Source organism: Somniosus microcephalus, chromosome 17 (assembly GCF_052327205.1).
Source record: "Somniosus microcephalus isolate GS21.2 chromosome 17, FLI_Smic_1.0, whole genome shotgun sequence".
NCBI lineage: Eukaryota > Metazoa > Chordata > Chondrichthyes > Squaliformes > Somniosidae > Somniosus > Somniosus microcephalus.
Genome location: NC_141003.1, coordinates 68,651,477 through 68,669,882, shown reverse-complemented (window position 1 = coordinate 68,669,882; position 18,406 = coordinate 68,651,477). Strand labels below are relative to the sequence as shown.

The 18,406-nt window shown below is 44.7% G+C and overlaps 1 protein-coding gene across 1 annotated transcript in view; it reads left to right on the top strand.

Moving 5' to 3' along the window:
* snd1 (staphylococcal nuclease and tudor domain containing 1) overlaps positions 1-18,406 on the top strand; it is a 1,037,556-nt gene that overhangs the window by 62,886 nt on the left and 956,264 nt on the right. The gene's annotated exons all lie outside the window — the stretch shown is intronic.

Sequence of the window (18,406 nt, the reverse complement as noted above, 5' to 3'; positions counted from 1 at the left end):
CTTGAAAATGTGCAGGGTGTGAAGTTTTTAAACTGTGGCTGAGATCAGGAGCTCAGTGGGTTGAGACTTGCAACTTCAAACCTCTGATGTGGTGTGCTCCTTGTGTTTAAACTTTATTTTTGCCCTGTTACTCCTGAAAACATTGACCTCTGCTGGGCTACCATTCCGTACTTTGTCTAAATCGGAATCCTTTGTAAGTTTGAGCAGTAAATGTCAGTGGGCTATTTATCCATGGAGGGTGTCAGCAACCAAGCTCAATCTGGTATTTGCCTATCAACCCCACATGTACTTTACAGCAAGGATCAATGACTAGCAATTGTGAACAGCAACCCTGCCTGTTTTTATCTGTTCTGCACTGCGCCCCCCTCCCAAATCAATCCCAGAACCGAATTGTTGTTTCCCTGACTAAGATCAGCTAACTCAGCAACTTGGAATCTTCTGCCATGTGTTACTCAGTCCCACATCATCATTGGACCTTGTTTAAACATAAATTTGGGTGGCTGCTGAATCTCAACACAATCGTCCTGGCACCTTGAACCGGTAATATTCCATGGCTTGAGTGGTGCCCTAACGGGGCCTAATGGAGGGCAAGTGATTTGTTGTAGCAAGTGACTTGTTATTACTCAAACCCACGTAAGCTGCATTTTCACTACCTCTCTGATCTCCTGGGCAGCAAATTACACTCCATGTGGTAAGTGTAGAAGTTCCTGCCCTTTATTGTGGGATATTTTGTCCTTTACAAAAAAAATTGAATCATCACCCATGCCATTTTTTTTTACTTTACTGTGTCTTAATTTAAATTCAGCTTCAAAACATCAGACTCAAAATTGAAGTTACACATTCATTTAAAGGTCCAAAAAACTAGCTTAGGCGATGAGATGTCTACAGGAACTCTGAGCAAAACATCCTCAATATACAAACATTTTACGTAACATAAGAACCAGGAGCAGGCCCTTTGAGCCTGCTCCACCAGTCAGTGAGATCATGGCTGATCTTCTGCCTCCACTCCATTCACCGGCCCTATCGCCATATCCCTTGATGCCCTTACTAGTCAGAAATCTATCGACTTCTGTTTTGAATATTGATATACCTACCGATTCCTCCAATAAAAGGCGAAGAGTTACGAAGGTGACTAAAGGTTTTTATTGACTAAATAACAGAGCCCACTCTCGTGGGTGATCCGATCCAAGCAGGAGGAATACCAGCCAGTCGCTCACCTTTATACCTGGCCTGGTGGGTGGAGCCAAGGCGGAGTCGGCAGTGGTCATCCCAGGTATAGCAGTGTGGCAAGAGGCGACCTCGTACCGTGATACAATAGTGGTCAGTGATACAGTTATAACGAACAGTGGTGAACAGTGCTAACTACTAACAGTGATACGATAGTGAACGTGGTTTACCACAAATATACCCAATGACTGAGCCTCCACAGCCCTCTGGAGAAGAGAATTCCAAAGATTTACCACCCTCTGTAGAAATTTCTTCTCATCTCAGCCCTGAATGGCCTACCCTTTTTATCCTGTGGCTGTGGCCCCTGGTTCTAGACACCCCAGCCAAGGGAAACATTCTCCCAGCATCCACCCTATCAAGCCCTGTAATAATTTTGTATGCTTCAATGAGATCCCCTCTCATTCTTCTGAATTCAAGAGAATACAGGCCTAGTTTACTCAATCTCTTCTCGTACGACAGGAATTAATCGCATGAACCTTCGTTGCACTCCCTCTATGGCAAGTATATCCCTCCTTAGGTAAGGAGACCAAACTTGTACACAGTACTCCAGGTGTGATCTCACCAAGGACCTATATAATTGGAGTAAGACTTCTTTGCTCCTGTACTCTCATCCTCTTGTAATGAAGGCCAGCATAGCATTTGCCTTCTTAATGGCTTGCTGCGCCTACACATTCACTCAGTGACTCATGTACAAGGACACTCGGGCCCCTTTGAGCATCTGCATTCCCCAATCTCTCACCATTTAGGAAATACTCTGCCTTCCTGTTTTTTCTACCAAAGTGGATAACTTCACATTTATCCACGTTATTCCATCTGCCATGTTCTCGCCCACTCAGAGCCTGTTGAGGTCCCCATGAAGCCTCTTCACAACTGACGCTGCCACCTAGCTCTGTATCATCAGCAAATTTGGAAATGTAACATGTAGTCCCCTCATCCAAATCATTGATATAGATTGTGAATAGCTAGCTGGGGCCCCAGCACTGATCCTTGCGGTACCCCATTAGACACAGCCTGCCACCCTGAAAAAGACCCGTTTATCCCTACTCTTTGTTTTATGTCTGTTAACCAATTCTCAATCCATGCTAGTACATTACTCCCAATTCCATGTGCCCTAATTTTGTTCACCAACCTCTTGTGTGGGACCTTATCGAAGGCCTTCTGAAAATCCAGATACACCACATGTACCAGTTCCCCTTTGTCTACTCCACTAGTTACATCCTCAAAGAACTCCAATAGGTTTGTCGAACCAGATTTCCCTTTCATAAATCCATGTTGACTGCCCAATCTTACTGCAGGTAGACTATCCTTTATCCGAACTTCCGAAAACCTCTAAAAACCGAAAGTTTTTTCGTTCAGCGTAAGTCGTGCGCACGACCCCCGCCGACCCCCACCCCTGACAAATTTCCCAGTCTTATAAAATACCTTCTGAAATCCGAAATTTTCCGAAAACCGAAACACGATTGGTCCCGAGGTTTTCGGATAAAGGATAGTCTACCTGTATTAGTTTCTAAGTGCCCAGTTATTGCACCCTTTATAATAGATTACAGCATTTTCCCAACTACTGATGTGAGGCTAACAGGTCTGGAGTTCCCCGTTTTCTCTCTTCCTCCTCTCTTAAATAGCGGGGTTACATTTGCTATCCTCTAATCTGCAGGAACTGTTCCAGAATCTATAGAATTTTGGAAGATGACAACCAATGTGTCCACTATCCCAATGGCCATCTCTTTCAAAACCCTAGGATGTAGATCATCCGGTCCTTGAGATTTATTGACTTTTAGTCCCATTAATTTTGCTAGTACTGCTTTTTTTACTAATTTCTTTACGTTCCTTATTCTCCCGACACCCTTGGTTTTCTCGTATTTCTGGGAGGTTGCAATGTTGTTACGGATGAATGTTGTTTAATGGTACAATCATTTAATCTAATCGGGAAGTTTGCTTACTTTGACCCAGATGTCATCAGATTGTATCCAGTGCCTAAAATGCAGGAATAGTATATCAACAATTTGCATCAAAACACTACATTGTCAGCACCTGTATTCAAAGGGTTTTATAATATAAAAATCCTACATATTTCGTGCATTAGCAGCTCGTTTTGTATGGCCGTGAGGTGCAGGAAGAGAACACTGATGCATAATCCATGGGCATGCATCTATCTAAACAACTTGCATTTATATAGCACCTTTTAATATAGTAAAACATCCCAAGGCACTTCACAGGAGTGATTATCAAGCAAAATTTGACACTGGGCCACATAAGGAGCTATTAGGACATGTGACCAAAAGCTTGGCCAAAGAGGTAAGTTTTAAGCAGCATCTTGAAGGAGAGAGGGGTTTAGGGAGGAAGTTCCAGAGCTTACGACCTAGGCAGTTGACGTGGTCGCCAATAGTGGTGTGATTAAAATTGGGGATGCGCGAGGCCAGAATAGGAGGAGTGCAAAGATCTCGGGGTTGTCAGGCTGAAGGAGGTTATAGAGATGGGGAGGCTATGGAGGGATTTGAAAACACAGATGACAAAAATTTTAAATCGAGGCGTTGCCGGACTGGGAGCCAATGTGTGTTTCAGCATCCCAGTAACCTGGAAAGGTGATCTGCAGTTGCTCGCCGAAGGAGTCGCCACCGTTTTAGCATTTGCTGTGAAAAGTATTTCTTTAAAATCTCCAAATCGGCAGAGATTTTCAACAGGTCTCTGCCGGTTTGTTTGTTCAACCCTTTGTGAACTGGCTCTCGACTACTTATTTTTGGTTTTGCATTTTATTGCTTGCTTCTGTAAAAACATTATTTGTGGAGTAAGCTGTTTAGTAGTTTAACTTGTTACCAAAAACTGTCTGGTATAGAATCATAGCAAGTTACAGCATGCAAGGAGGCCATTTTGGCCCATTGCTGGCTGGCGTGGATACAAAGAGCTATCCAGCCTAATCCCACTTCCCAGCCCTGCAGGTTACAGCATCCCAAGTGCACATCCAAGTACTTTTTAAATGTGGCTAGGGTTTCTGCCTCTACCACCCTTTCAGACAGTGAGTTCCAGACCCCCACAACCCTCTGGGTGAAGAAATTTCCCCTCAAATCCCCTCTGAACCTTCCACCAATTACTTTAAATTTGTGCCCCCTGGTTTTTGATCCCTCTGCTAAGGGAAATAGGTCCTTTCTATCCACTTTATCTAGGCCCCTCATAATTTTATACACCTCAATAAAGGTCTCCCCTCAGCCCTCAGCCTCCTCTGTTCCAAGGAAAACAGACCCAGCCTATCCAGTCTTTCCTCATAGCTAAGATTCTCTACTCTCAGCAACATCCTTGTAAATCTCCTCTGTACCCTCTCTAGTGCAATCACATCTTTCCTGTAATGTGGTGACCAGAACTGCACGCAGTACTCTAGCTGAGGCCTAACTAGTGTTTTATACAGTTGAAGCATAACCCCCCCTGCTCCTGTATTCTATGCCACGGCTAATAAAGGCAGGCATTCCGTATGCCTTCTTAACCACCTTATCTACTTGGCCTGCTACCTTCAGGGATCTGTGGACATGCACTCCAAGGTCCCTTTGTTCCTCTACACTACCATTTATGTGTATTCCCTTGTTGGCCCTCCCCAAATGCATTACCTCTCACTTCTCCGGATTGAATTCCATTTGCCACTGTGCTGCCCACCTGACCAATTTATTGATATCTTCCTGCAGTCTGCAGCTTCCTTCTTCAGTATCAACCACACAGCCGATTTTAGTATCATCTGCAAACTTCTTAACCGTACCCCCTATATTCAAGTCTAGATCAAACGATGGTAGGGGCCTCTGCTATTTCCTCTTTTACTTCGCTTAACGGCCTGCGATACATTTCATCCGGGCCTGGGGATTTATCCACTTTTAAAGCTGCTAAACCCCTTACTACTTCCTCCCTCTCTGTTTATTTCATCTAATATTTCACACTCCTCTCCCCCGATAGCAATGTCTGCTTCGCCCCTCTCCTTTGTGAAAACAGACGCAAAATATTCGTCAAGAACCCTACTGATGTCTCCCACCTCCACACACACATTACCCTCATGACCTCGAATAGGCCCTACCCTGTCTTTAGTTATCCTCTTACTCTTAATATATTTATAAAACATCTTTGGCTTTTCCTTGATTTTACTTGCCAAGAATTTTTTATGCTCTGTCTTTGCTTCCCTAATATCCTTTTTAATTGCACCCCTGCACTTTTTGTACTCCTCCAAAAATTCTGGAGTATTTAACCCTCGGTATCTGTCATACGCCTCCCTTTTCTTCTTTATCCTACGCTGTATGTCCCTAAACATCCAGGGGGCTCTAGATTTGTTAGTCCCACCTTTTTCCTTTTAAGGGCACATAATTGGTCTGAACCCTCCAGATCTCCTTGAATGCCTCCAACTGCTCTGACACTGATTTACCTTCAAGTAGCTGTTTCCAGTCCACTATGGCTAAATCCCCACTGAGCTTGGCAAAATTTGCTTTGCTCAGTATTATCCATCTTTCTGAAGTGAGGTGCGGTGGAATTCCTACACGTTAACCAGCAATAACAAAAGGCTTCGCTGCTCATCCAACAGTCTTGTCTTGTGCTGCGAAGTGCTCACCCACCTCACAGCTGCTGATGTGAATTGGCAGAACGGCTGTATAACTCATGATAAACTCTTGTGCTCTCCCAGGTTACTGAAGTACACTGCAGTTTCAGTTCATGGGGACTTCCCCTGACCAGTGAGATTGCAGTCTAATGCCATGCATCACTTCACCCAGCCACGAGCAGCCAGAAATGAATGCTGGCTCTGACGACTGATTCTGCAAATACTTGGTGTAATTTTCAGTGTTATTTAACCAAACCTTTGCATTAATCTCCAATCTTAAGTTTTGATAACTGCTTTTAACCGGTCTGTTTTTCTTCAATTGAAATGTAAAGTGTACAGGAAGTTCTTTTCTTGACTATATGGATTTGTAAGGTTCTGCTTTCAAGACATGCTTATAATGTGTCTGGGAATCCTTGTATTTAAGAGATGTACAGGCTGGCCCCTGTGAGCTGGCCAGCAACTGAACTTGGTAGCTACTGAAGTTTGAATCTTGTGACCCTGTTGTTTCTGTCAGGATCCAATGACTGTGGATTGAGAAATGGACCTTGCTTTTAGTCTGAGATAGATGACCCCTGAACTCGTGTCTGGGTAGATGTGCTTTCAAACCCATCTTTTAAAAGATAGAAAAATGTTTACAGGAAGCAAATGTAGAATTTCAGGGTGGCGTCTGCTTGTTTGGATTTCAAACTGAGCTGAGCTTGACTATAACTGAAAACTATTGTGGTTAGCTGTAATCACCATCATATCCCAAACTAACCATTGTGGAACTGGTGGGTGCTGATTACCCAATAGGTGATGGGAGGTAGGTAATTAGCTTGGAGATATTACTGAGCTTTTATAAATATTGACCATCTGGATTCTCCTCTTTTTCCAGTTTCTCTCCCCCCCCCCCCCCTCCCCCCACAATTTATATTTAAAAAAAACCCACGGAAATTGACTTGAAAGATCCATTTCTCAATCCAGGGACGTTGAATCTTGACAGAAATTACAGGGTTGCAAGATTCAAACTTCAGTAGTTCTGATGGCCAATGCAGAGGAAACAATCTGTATATTTTTATTGTAAGTACACTGATTCTTAACCATATAAGCAGGTCCTGACCACCATCTCTTCAAATATTGACCCCCCCAGGACCCCCCCCCTTGTTCTCATTTCCCAAAGAGGCAGTGTAAAGGGACAGTGCTGTTGCAGATAACATCAATAGGAGCAGGCCATACGGCCCCTCATAAGAACATAAGTAGTAGGAGCAGGAGTAGGCCATACGGTCCATCGGGCCTGCTCCGCCATTCAATAGGATCATGGCTGATCCGAATCTAGGTTCACGTCCACTTCCCTGCCACCCCTAATTCCCTTATCTGCTAGGAAACGGTCTATCTCCGTTTAAAATTTATTTAATGTTGCAGCTTCCACCGCTCTCTGGGGTAGCAAATTCCATAGATTCACTACCCTCTGAGTGAAGAAGTTTCTCCTCATCTCAGTTTTGAAAGGGTAGCCCCTTATTCTAAGATTATGCCCCCTAGTTCTAGTCTCTCTACCATTCATTTGGATCTTGGCTGAACTTCTACATCAACTCCATTTTCCTGCCCTTTTCCCCCATATCCCTTGATTCCCTTAGTGCCCAAAAAAATCTGTCTGTTTTGAATATACAGGAAACTCTCTTTTAACCAGCACCTAAATATCTGGAAATCTCTCAACTGGCAAAATTCAGGAGTAGGTTCAGGTAAATTTTACTATATATTAGTGGCCGTGTAACCGGGGTTCCTGCACCTGTGGCCGTGTAACAGGGACTCCTGCACCTGTGGCCATGTACGGGGCTCTCTTACCTTGGTAAGTATACCCCTCTGTAATCCGGACTTTTTGATCAACCGGCACCACGCCGGTCCTGTCGGTGCCGGATAAAAAGATTTTCCTGTACTCAATGACTGAGCATTGACAGCCCTCTGGGGTAGAGAATTCCAAAGATTCACAACCCTTTGAGTAAAAAAAAATTCTCCTCCTCTCAGTCCTAAATGGCTGACCCCGAGTTCTGGACTCCCCAGCCAGGGAAATGGCTTCTCAGCATCTAACCTGTCAAGCCCTCAAGAATTTTATACGTTTAAATGAAATCACCTCGCATTCTGCTAAACTCCAGGGAGTATAGGCCCACTCTACTCAATCTCTCCTCATAGGACAACCCTCTCATCCCAGAAATCAATCTGGTGAACCTTTTGTTGCACCTCCTCTAAGGCAAGTATATCCTTCCTTGGGTAAGGAGATGAAAACTACACTACTCGAGGTGTGGTCTCCCAAAGCCCTACATACTTGCAGCAAGACTTCCTTACTTTTAGCCTCCAACCCCCTTGCAATAAAGGCCAACATATCATTTGCCATCCTAATTGCTTGTTGTACCTGCATGTTAACATAATGTGATTTGTGTACAAGAACCCCCAAAGCCCTCTGAATAGCAATATTTAGTAGTCTCTCCTTTTTGGAAAATAGTCTGCTTTTCCTTTCTTCCTTCCAAAGTGGATAATTTTACATTTCCCCACATCTGCCACCTTGCCCAATCACTTAACCTGTCTATATCCCTTTGCAGCTTCTTTACGGCCTCTTCACTTTCTCACCTAGCTTTGTATCGTCCGCAAACATGGATATATTGCACTCGGTCACTTCATCCAAGTCATTGATGTAGATTGTAAATAGCTGAGGCCCAAGCACTGATCCTTGAGGCACTCCACTAGTTACAGCCTGTCATCCTGAAAATGACCCGTTTATTCCTACTCTGTTTTCTGTCTGTTAGTCAATACTCAATCTATGCTAATATATTGCCCCCAATCCCACGAGTCCTAATCTTATGCAACAACTTCTTATATGGCACCTTACCGAATGCCTTCTGAAAATCCAAAATATACTACATCATCTGGTTCCCCCTTATCTACCCTGCTAGTTACACTCTCAAAAAAACTCTAATAGATTTGACAAACACAATTTCCCTTTCATAAACAGTGTTGACTCGCCTAATGTTTGCATAATGCACCAGAAGTAATGTTCTATTAAGTCAACAAATATAAAAAAAATAAGCAGAATATAGAATTCGAGACTGTGCTCATGATGCAAGTTATGTCCATCCCCAGGCAGATAGAAATCTGACAACCTCCGATTCCTTCATGGACCCCTGTTTAAAAGCTTGTGGTGTGAGGTAGCTGAGCTATATCTTTGGGGCTTCTTTGGTGCACTACGTACTCCGGTCTGAGCTGGGAGCATGCAGTTGCTAACACTGCAGCTGGTGGGGAGGCCTTTATGGTATGCTGTGCATTTAAATTTGCGCATGGATTGCAGTTTCAGCTGTTTTGCTTACTCTTGATTGAAAGGAACTGACAGGACAGATGACTCTTCGTTCAGAAGAAAACCATGGCAGCGCAAGGCATTGTGTGCGCATTTTCAGAACACCTGGTGCGTGTTGCTGGCATAAAGAAAACCGACTAGACACAATCTCTTGATGCGCTTGGGTGGTATGAGTGCCATGCTGGATTTTGGGGACTTGGTGTGGGGGGGAAAAAAATCATTGCACAGGCTCAATATTGCTGAGTTATTATTGTGTACTGAATGCATCTAATGAAATTGGAAAGAGCACACTTTCACAAATCGCTTAATGCTGATTGAGGTACATTTAAAATGGTCAGCTTGGCTCCGTTGCTAGCGCACTATCTGCAGTCAGGAGGATGTGGCTTCTAGTTCCACACCAGAATGCGAACACACAATCTAGGCCAAATGCTGCATAATGGGAGATGCATGCCATTCTTTGCATGAGATGTTAAACTGGGATTGCATGTTCTACTGATTCAAGTGGATGTTAACTGTCCCATGGCACTCTGTCGAGAGGAGCAGGGAGTTCTCCTGGTATCCTCAACGCATTCATTTTTTCCTCCACCAACTCTACCAAATGAAAGCTGGTTATTCACCTTGCTGTTGATGGGGATCCTGGTGTATGCAGAATGGCTTCCCGGTTTGTCTACACAAGTTAGTGCTCTTCAAAATAATTGCATATCTAGATACTTTTGGTGCAAGATGTTGAGGTTTTTTCTTTGGCTTCCATTCTTCACAGAAGAATGAGTAATCATAGAATGATGCAGCACAAAAGGAGGCCTTTCGGCTGGAAAGACAGCACTTCCGACAGTGCAGCACTCCCTCAATACTGCACTGGCGTGTCAGCCTAGATTTTGTCCTTAAATCTCTGGAGTGGGACTTGAACCCACAACCTTCTGACTCAAAAGGGAAGTCCTGGGTGCTTCTCTGATGCTCTTCATTTGGTTCATTGCAATACTTGGAGAATTCTTTTAACTTAACAAATGGAGGGGGAAGTCTTTGAGGGCAAAGCTCTTTTTAAAAACATTCCCCCTTGGGCGAATAGCAGGTGGATGCCCTGCTGTGACACTGGCCCTTCACAATGCATGAATGTGGCTTGGGGTGACTTTCTTTTCCTTGCCTAGTTCTGGGACACTGCAGGCAGGAACTGCTTTCCTAATGCCTGTGGCACTTCTGGTGATAGTGAAGCACTTGTGCTGTGAATTAGTCTTGTGTGCTGGTTTAGCAGTTTGTGTTTGACTTATGTGGTGCAGAATCGGTGATGTCACAGGTTGAGAGCAAGAGAAACAAAATAAAGCACTAATCTGTAGTGACGTTTGGATCAGGGGCTGCACCAGCAGATCTCAATACTGTACTGCAATTTTGGAGCAAGTTACATCAAGTAACTTTGGAATAAAGTAAAAATAGATCTTCAGTGTAACACGGTGCTGTCACTAGAGGGTGCTGTTGAGCTGAAGGTAACTGCAAGATTCCCTCTGGTACACACTTATTGGACTGCGGCGCTCCATTTGTACAGTTATACCTCCCTTAAAGAAGATGGTAACTGTGGGGAAAATTAGTGTCAAATATGACCCAGTCTTTTCTCCATTTCCCGTGGCGTAGGCATGGTGGGCCGAATGGCCTCCTGTGCTGTATGATTCTATGTGTGCAGTTGAAGGATTTGTCCGTCCGGCTGAGAATATGTACATTTAATGCAACTCGGTGGTCTTGATGCTCCTGCTCACTCTGCAAACAGTCCATCCACAGGTTAATGTCTGGAATTGGATTGTACTCCACAGGGGTCTCCTTAGCTGTTATCATACAGGTGTAACAGATCAGCTTAAATGTTCTTGATACAAAGCTGGGTGGGAATGTAAGCTGTGAGGAGGATGCAGAGTGTCTTCAAGGGGATATAGACAGGCGAAGTGAATGGGCAAGAACATGGCAAATGGAATATAATTTGGAGAATTGTGAAGTTGTCTACTTTGGTAGGAAAAATAGAAAAGCAGAGTTTTTTTTTAAAATGGTGAGAGATTGGGAAATGTTGGTGTTCAGAGGGACCTGGGAGTCCTTGTACACGAATCACAAAGTTAACATGCAGGTGCAGCAAGCAATTAGGTAAGTAAATGGTATGTTGGCCTTTATTACAAGAGGATTTGAGTATAAGAATAAAGACGTCTTACTGCAAATATATAGGGCCCTAGAGTATCGTGTACAGTTTTGGTCTCCTTACCTAAGGAAAGACATACTTGCCATAGAGGGAGTGCAACGAAGGTTCACCAGACTGGTTCCTGGGATGGGGGGGGAATTGTCCTCTGAGGAGAGATTGAGTAGACTCGGCCTATATTCTCTGGAGTTTAGAAGAATGAGAGGTGATCTCATTGAAACATACACAATTCCTAGAGGGCTTGACGGGGTAGATGCAGGGAGGATGTTTCCCCTGACTGGGGAGTCTAGAACCAGGGGTCACAGTCTCCGAATAAGGGGGTCGGCCATTTAGGACTGATGAGAAATTTCTTCACACAGAGGGTGGTGAATCTTTGGAATTCTCTACCCCAGAGGGCTGTGGAGGCTCAGTCGTTGAGTATATCCAAGACAGAGATCGATAGATTTTTAGATATTTAAGGGAATTGAAGGATATGGGGATAGTGCAGGAAGGTGGAGTTGAGGTAGAAGATCAGCCAAATGGCCTACTCCTGCTCCTATTTCTTATGTTCTTAAACCGTGTGCTCAGTGGCTTCCTCCTTTATTTCTTCCCTCTTCTGAAGGCACTGGTTATTCTGGTATTTCACTCAAGTTGCCATTCTTTGAGCCTGGATGGTGTGTTGGCGAGACTGTTTCACCACAGGACAGTGTATTTGAGCTCGATCCTGTCCTCGCCTGCTGTCCACACGCATGCATTTTCCAGCAGTGGTCACTGGAGAGCATTTGGAAATGGGAATCCTGGCTGACTTCATTTTATCCCTTCTCGCCTACTTGTGCTGAGGGTAATTGTAGATCCTGGGTCTGCGATCGGGCAACTTGACACAGACTAGGGATCAAACTGTGGCTTGTGGTTTAGTGTCTCATCGCACAGTGCAGTTGCACACTCAGCCACTTGAGGGAGTTGCAGTATGTTTTTTTCTTTTAAGAGCTGCAGCACTGGTGGCCTGGGGTTTTTGGTGGTGGGGTTGTAGAGAATCAGCCAGGGTTTTCACTCATTATCATCCGGCAAACATTGTGTCAACACTGGGCAAGGACAGGATCACGGTCAGCTCACTGCGGCCAAACAGCCTGCTAAAACATTGGGTGAATAATTGCAGTTTGTGCCCCAACAAGGAGCTGCAGGATGGGGGAGGGGGTGCGTGGTTTGAAGACCGGCCTGATAGATGTAAGTAGAGGGGATTAATTATAGATCGAATGCAAGCCTGTGACCTGGTAGGGAGTGGACTTGTGTGCACGGACTAAAGAATGGGAGCTTCACTGATTTAGAACTTTTTAATCAATTAAAGATTTTAATCAACATTAAACCCATTTGTTAAGATTTTGAGAGTTGGGTAAGTGAATGCAGGCTGTGATGTATTTTATTAGTTGGACAACTAACATGGTTTGAAAATCCTCAACCTACTAGGTTCAGTGTGGTAGTAACTTGGCAGCATTTAAGGAGGAATGTTCTAGGGAGGTGGAGGAGACGGGATACTTTGCATTTTATATAGTGCCTTGTATGTTGCAAATATCTCAAAATACATCACGACTTGTATTTATATAGTGCCTTTAACTTAGTAAAATGTCCCAAGGCGCTTCACAGGAGTGTTTCACAAAATTTGACACCAAGCCACATAAGGAGAAATTAGGGCAGAAGAGGTAGGTTTTAAGGAGTGTCTTAAAGGAAGAAAGAGAGGCAGAATGGTTTAGGGAGAGAATTCCAGAGATTGGGGCCTTGGCAGCTGAAGGCACGGCCACCAATGGTTGATCACAAATTGTTTTCAAATGCAGTGACATTGTCGGCGGATGCTTCAGCCATTTTGTGCATAAACTCCATAAACATTAGCTGAATGATCAGTTCATGTATTTTTTGGTGATGTTGGCTGAGGGAAGAATGTTGGCCAGGAAGAACTCCCCACTCTTCATAGTGCCATGGAACCTTTAACGTATGCCTGAACCATTGGTACAGTCAGACATTGCTTTGGTTTAACATTTTCTCCAAAGGGTGGCCCCTCCTACAGTGCGGCACACTATCCGCTCTCTGCTGGACTGCCAGCTTAGGTTGTGAAGTAGTCCAGGCATGGGTCTTGTACTTGCAACCATCCGACTTCATCAAGACGCTACCAACTGAGCCAAGCTGATCTGTTGAAAGTAATAGTTCACCCCCTTCCCCACATTCTGCAGAGACAAAATGGAGATGGTGACTATATTTATTCCTTTCCTATGTCCGAACAGCCAACAATATTCGTGATTCCTCAAGCCAGGCAGATCAGATACAATGACTGGGACAGTGGGAAGGTGAAGTAGATGGACCTCTGGTCTCTTCCAGCTGTGAGATTTTCTATATTTCTGTATTAGTGTCTGGGCTTCTCCTGGATGCTGACTGTGGGAAGTTGGACAGCAAGGTTCAGCAGTGGCTAGTACTTGTCATCTCTGCCTCCTAAGAGGTACTGGTCACTGACATAAGCAGAGTGGTCATCTACTTTTTATATATGAAACCTGAAATAGAGCCCCTCCACTGGATGGGAAAGCTGGTTCTAAAAGAATACACATCACCTACTGACTAGCTGTTGCTTTACATGTTTCAGAATAGCCAAGTTAGGGAGATACTTTATTCCAGTGGCGCTGATACAAGTAGACTATCCTTTATCCGCACTTCCGAAAACCTCTAAAAACTGAAAGTTTTTTCGTGGAGTGTAAGTCGTGCGCACGACATGACTCGAGTGGCGCCAAACATGACAGGAGTGGTCCGGGAGCTCTGCCTTTCCCTGTGAGCGGGGAAGAGGGTCACAGAGTTCCCTCCTGGGTAGGAGATTGCAGGCCGAGCCAGGCAGTGTGAAGGAGGTACCGGGAGAGTGAACCCAACAATACAGCAGCCCGTCCGATAGTCTTTTCTGTCCCCCGCACCCACCCCCCCCCCCCCCGACCTGATTTGTGGGTCAGCTTAGTGTAGGGGAGTCAGCCGATATCCGGCTTTCCCACAACTGGCGGCGGCAGTCGAGCCCCAGACCCCCGCTAAGTGAAGGAATTCAGATACGGAGCAGGGGGAGCCGGAAACCTCGATCTAACGGCAGAAATCAGCAGCCGTTTAGTTAGGTTTTTTTTCTTCCCCTAGCATTTTTTTTAAACAGTCAGGCTGTGGAAAGAGTCTCTGCAGCTTAGCAACAGCTTCAGAGACGCTTCCAAGGCAGGGCCCGAGTGTTTACAAGCTGTTGCTAAGCAACAGTGTTGTCAGATACGGAGATGAAAACCTTCTGAAATCCGAAAACTGAAACACAGCTGGTCCCAAGGTTTTCGGATAAAGGATAGTCTACCTGTACTATCTTTCCCCTGTCCGTGGATAGCTGGAATGTGCTCTACCAAGGTTGACCTGATCCATTCTCACCAGGAAGCTCCTGGGTTCAAACTCTGGTCTGTGTGGTGTCACCTGATCTCAATGCTTTTTTTTATTTGTTTATGGGATGTGGACATCGCCACCAAGACCAGCATTTATTGCCCATCCCTAGTTGCCCTTGAGAAGGTGGTGGTGAGCCGCGGCCTTGAACCGCTGCAGTCCGTGTGGTGAAGGTACTCCCACAGTGCTGTTGAGGGTGTTCCAGGATTTTGACCCAGCGATGATGAAGGAACGGTGATATACTTCCAAGTCAGGATGGCGTGTGACTTGGAGGGGGACTTGGAGGTGGTGGTGTTCCCATGCGCCTGCTGCCCATGTCCTTCTTGGTGGAAGAGGTCATGGGTTTGGGAGGTGCTGCTGAAGCCTTGGCGAGTTGCTGCAGTGTATCTTGTAGATGGTACACACTGCAGCCACGGTACGCCGGTGGTGGAGGGAGTGAATGTTTAAGGTGGTGGATAGGGTGCCAATCAAGCGGGCTGCTTTGTCCTGGGTAGTGTCGAGCTTGTTGTTGGAGCTGCACTCATCCAGGCAAGTGGAGAGTATTCCATCACACTCCTTACTTGTGCCCTGTAGATGGTGGAAAGGCTTTGGGGAGTCAACAGGTGAGACACTTGCCGCAGAATACCCAGCCTCTGACCTGCTCTTGTTGCCACAGTAGGGTGGTCAGGGCATCACAGTTGGCCAATGCTCACTTATAAGGGACTCTGAAGTAAAAAAGAGTTCTAGGGAAACCATATCCCAGCACAGCTGAGTGAAAAGCTCCAAGAGTGCTGAATAATTTTGTGGTCATTTTCTGTAGTCCAGTGCTCTAATTCTGTGGCCAATTGTGTTCCTTCCATTTCCAGCAGTGGAAGGAGCTGCTGCTGAGCAAGGACTGAATGTGAGATTGTTAAATGTGGTTTTCTGACTTGTTATCGATCATGTCTCAGCCCGCAAGTTGTGAAATGTCCGCTGAGGGCAGTGGGTGTAAACATGTAAATATTTAATCAGGCTCTTTAATTTCCCTTGCAATTTTACTTTGAAGCTGTGAAAATAATACCCTTAATGTACTCCCCATGAAAGTGGGTGAAGCGGGATTCTGCACTGAGACTACTGGTGAGACTGGCTATTGCTAAGTTATAGCATAGTTTTCGGACCACATAACCACCATTTTGCATTGCAATGACATGGACGTACCCAATTCATCAAAAGCACTTAATGCTTTGTTACCCTGCTTTAAAAGGGAGCTGGGTAAATATCTAGTTTATCTAAATATCTAGGAGCAGCAGTAGGTTTATAGAGATGATGAGTAGCAACCTATCAAATACTCTGTGGGACAGTGTGGTTAATAACTTGGCTGTAACGTTAAACTGATATTACGCCTTCTGGTGTTTATGTTGGTGCCAGTACCTTTTGAGTAAAGCAGGGGATAAATCGACCAAAGTTTCTATTCCTAATTGCCTTTTATTGATCTGTTGATGGAAGATGCCTGTGTGTGGATGTCCAGAGTTGAAGATTGGATTTGCCTGTATTGTGCTTCCTACAGTAAATAGTGCGCTGATACTTCTATCTATATTCACACATTACGAATGGCCACTTGGATGACTTGCTGGCACCTGTGGAGCTGTAGTGTAGTGGAAGTTGCCAAGAAAGGCAAAGAGAATAAAACTCCAGGCCAATTCAGGGAGAAAACAATCTAGGCAATTCCTTTCTGATTCCTGAAGTCAATCAAGCAAGATGTAGGAGACCACAGTAATTGGGAGACACTTTACCCAGTAACCCACCTACCTTTTGTGCGGTGATGTCGGCCACAGTTACAAAGTCGACCAGCTCCTTTTTGAACGCTTTGAGAATCCACACTCATTACATGAACCAGAAACTTGTTTCAATGATTGAACCCTGAAAAGAAAAATCTCCTGATATCTAACACACTTCTGTGCTTGCACAGCTTGTTTGCATGTCTCCACGTCCTTCGTAACTTATATCTAAATAAAATAACCTAGCCACATGGACCGGATCTAATCAGATTGCTTTTTAAAGGCCTCGATCAAATCTCCCCAAAGTCTGTGCTTTGCTAGAGTAAAAGGACCCAGCGCTGTCAGCCAATCATAACATAAGAAATAGGAGCAGGAGTAGGCCATTCGGCCCTTCGAGCCTGCTCCGCCATTCAATGAGATCATGGCTGATCTTCTGCCTCAACTCCATTCACCGGCCCTATCGCCATATCCCTTGATGCCCTTACTAGTCAGAAATCTATCGACTTCTGTTTTGAATATACCCAATGACTGAACCTCCACAGCTCTCGGGTAGAGAATTCCAAAGACTCACCACCCACTGAAGAAATTTCTTCTCATCTCAGTCCTGAATGGCTTACCCTTTATCCTGTGGCTGTGGCCCCTAGTTCTAGACTCCCCAGCCAAGGGAAACATTCTCCCAGCATCCACCCTATCAAGCCCTGTAATAATTTTGTATGATTCAGTGAGATCCCCTCTCATCTGAATTCAAGAGAATACAGGCCCAATTTACTCAATCTCTTATACGACAGTCCCGCCATCCCAGGAATCAATAATCGTGGTAACAAAGAGCCTTTAAACTAGGCATCAATCTAGTGGCTCTCCTCTCAACCTTTTCCAGGGCCTCTTATCACCCACCATGTGAGGGGACCAAATTTGGATTCCGTATTCTAGATGAGACCGAACTAAGTTCTTGTACAAGGACAGGTTAATGTTTTTTGCTTAGTTTTGGATTGTCCTAGCAATGCATCCTAATGTAATTGCTTTTGCTATAGCATTGGGGCACTATTTGTGAACCTTAAGCGATTCATGTACTGTAAATGTAGGTTTTCCCCCTTCTCCACAGTCTTAAATTTGCAATCCTGCATAGTTTGCGCATGCTTGACGTTAGCTGCAGTCACATGCATAACACTCTTTTTATCTATATTAAAATACAACTGCCAGACTAGGGGTCTAATACCCACACGAATCTTTAGTATTTTTTGCAGACATTTCCCCCAACACCATGATCCAGTTCATTAATAAAGATTGAAGAGCAATGGTCCTAACACTGATTCCTGACTGTGGACCTTCACTGGTAGCCGTGCCGATCCACTACCAGCAATGGCAACCTTCTGCCTACAGGAATGCAACCAATTCCTTATCCAGCCCATGGTCTGACCATCAATCTCTCAGGGCTCTATTTAAAGTAGCCTATTGTGTGGAGCCTTGTCAAAAGCTTTTTGAAAATCCAGGTAGATGTAGTCAACAGAGATGGATATCAAGCTCAGTTGAAGGCAACAAAAACTGCTATCGGAGCAGCCAAAAAATCATTGGAGAAAACAGCTGTAGGAATAGTAAAAGCGTTAAAAGTAGGCTGCCTACATTACCAACCTCAAAACTCCCTCAAAAGGTTCAACCAGGTTGGCAAGACATGGCCACCTTTTTCAGCAGGCTTGTTAAGTGTTGATGAGCACTTCTCTGTCAAGGTGATCATACAGTGTGTCTCTGCCCTCTAGTAACTTGCCTGTAATTTCGTAGTTATGACTTGTTGCCCTTTCTGAATATTGGCATCACGTAGGCCTCCCTCTATGGGAACATGCCCGAATCCTAGCAATATATGAGCAAGTAGTTTGCTGAGCACATCTCTTTATTTTGACCCTCTCCTCGGGTGAATGCCGTTGGGTCCAGCAGCTCGATCTGTTCGGAGACCCCTGATTCTATTCAGGACTATAATGTGCATC